Below are 2,945 nucleotides of genomic sequence, written 5' to 3' on the forward strand. Positions count from 1 at the left end.
GAGTCAGGCAGAGAAAAAGAAATACCACATGTTCTCACTCAGTGGTGGGAGCTAAAAATAAACAAATTAATTTACCCACATACACACACAAAAAAAACCGGGGGGGGGGGAGAAGATATAACAACTATACTTTTTTTGAAGTTGTTACAACAAGCAAACGGAAAGGACATTCTTGGGTGGGAGGGGAGAGAGGGAGGAGGGAGGGAGGTGTCGGTGATGGGCCATAATAATCATATACATTATATATTGACAAAATAAAAATTTAATGAAAAAAAAAAAAAAGAAAGACAATTAAATAAGTTCTCACCATTTAAGAATTTACATTTTATCTTCTTCTAAATTAGACCTTGCTCTTGGCTTTCATTACGAATAGATTACAAGGGTACATACAGTGTATCTTTTTAAGTCACATTTGGAATAGATACTTATTCATTAAAACTTTGCTTACATAGATAATGCTGATTAAATAGGAACCCATTTATCACTACCCATATGATGTTTATGAGGTTAGCAAAATAATGTATGATTTAAGTATAGCTCATGATTCTCTTTAGAAATCAATTAAACTAATATTGAACTGAATCACTGTAAATGAACATAGTTTATGGCCATATTTGATAAAAATCAATTCCTGGAATTAATTTTTGGTATAAAACTGAATTATTATTGTTGTGTGTATGTTACATTAAATAAATTTAGATTATATTTACTTTGATTATAAACTTATTAAAGATGATACAAATAAGTTAGTGGTAAACTAAAAATAACAACAAATTCTTTACTGATTCTTCCATAAAACGGTATGACCTTTTTCCTTTTCCTTGGATCTGAGTTGGATCTGTCTCTATGACTAATTTTAATTAATAAAATGTGGTGAAATGATGTCAGGTGATTTCTGAGCCTCAGTTCAAGAGAACTTTCCACTTTCACTTTTGTTCTTTGGGAAATCTGAGAACAGTATGCTATAATGAAGGACAGAATGAAGGACCACGAGAAAAATGAAGCCTAGTCATCCTAGCTGAGCTTCCAGACATGTCAGTGAAACCATTATAGACATCGAGCTCCACCAAGCAGCAAGCTGACTATAGCCATGGGAATGAGCCCAGGCAAGATCACCAGAGAATCAAGCAGACACCTCATAAAATGATGGAGAATAGTTGATCATTATCATTTTAAGTAACTACATTTTGGGGCTGTGTGTAAAACAGCAATAGACTTTATGTGTGTGTGTATCTGTATGTTTAAATATGTGCTCATTTTGTCTTTGCTAGTTAAACAGTGTATATGATATTTGAACAAAAGGAAAGGCAATTATATATAACATATGAATAATATTTATGTATCATATATAATTTAAAATAATAATTTTTCAAGAAACATAAAAGAAAAATTGATTGGTCTCAACGAAGCATTATTCCATATGAATTTCTTTAAGTGAGAAAAAGTAAGATTTTTTATAATATGGTAACTTGTCCAGCATATGTCACACAAACATAAATTCTTGATTTCATTAATTAATCTAATGAGACAAATCTAAAAGGACGTGATAAAGAGAAAAAAGCAACATTTGATAAATTGTATGTAAAAGTAAAATGTTCCCATTATTATTCAGGTCACCTAATTTACTTAGCAAATTCAGTCTGCAACATGTCCTTAATGTAAACAAGAAGAAAAAATTAATAGCACAGCTTCTTAACCTGAGTACAACCACAATACAAGAAATTTTTAAGAATAGAAGTAGACGGTAAAGAATCACTAATATATTTCAAATTTTAAGAAAATGTTTACAGCAGTCCTCTCTTATCCTGGAGGGATATGTTCTATGACACTGCAGTGGATGCCTGAAACCCCAGATAATATCGAGCTCTGTAAACAGTTTCTTCCTCTACAAACATATTTATGATGAAGCTTAATTTATAAATTAGGCAAGTACCCTTGTGCTTTGGGACCACTGTTAAGTAAAAGAGGGGTGACCTGAGCACAAGCACTGCTATGCCATGACAATCAATCTGATAACCCAGGCAGCTACTAAGTGACTAATGGGCTGGAGCTTGTGCATTGGAGGAAAAAGAGACAATTCACATCTGGAGAACAGAGTGGGAGGATGTTAAATTTCACCACAATGCTCAGAACCGTGCATGACTAAAAACTTATGAATTGTGTAAAGCAAAAAATAAATTTTGTTTTTAAAAATATCAAAACAAAATATAAAATAACAAAACATATGAAATATTTCTGGAATTTTGCATGTAATATTTTTAGACTGCAGTTGACCATTAGTAAATTAAACTGTTCAAAGCAAAAACTCAGATAAAGAGACAACTGTAATCCATTTGAAGCTTTTCTGCTTAATTCTGTATTCTTTAAAAGTATTTTTGAAATTTTGTCTTCTCAATATATTTTGCTTAGTAAAGGTTTCACCTGTCAGTTTCTTTGTTTTCATTTTATCACACCACTCTGTGGACGTAAAGTATAAAGATGTCTGTGATCACAAGAAAAGCAATACTCATATACTTGTACTTATGTGTTTTGAAACTGATAGGTGACCCAGTAGTTTTTATAGATATCTGTGTGTTTTGAAGTTTTTATTTCCATAATGTTTTAGTAATTAGCTTAAAATTTTTCCTACTACTAGTAACTATTCTTCCTATTGAGTTCTTATACAGGGCATAAAACTGAATATATTTGTAATTCTGGCAAAGGGATAAGCCTTTTGACAGCCAATGTTTATAATTTCTAAATTTACATTTAATTATGTATGTTGAAATATGTATTAATTACTCATAAATTAAACTTTGAAACAAAAATATTTTATATGTCAAAAATGTAATATATTGCTTCTATGATGTATATGAACAAATTCATATACTATTTTTATAAAACGACATATATACACTAGCTACTGATATTTTTAAATGATCTTTGAAGATTTTGACATTTTCAGC

Source organism: Galeopterus variegatus, unplaced genomic scaffold, assembly GCF_000696425.1.
Source record: "Galeopterus variegatus unplaced genomic scaffold, G_variegatus-3.0.2 Scaffold1575, whole genome shotgun sequence".
Classification (NCBI taxonomy): domain Eukaryota; kingdom Metazoa; phylum Chordata; class Mammalia; order Dermoptera; family Cynocephalidae; genus Galeopterus; species Galeopterus variegatus.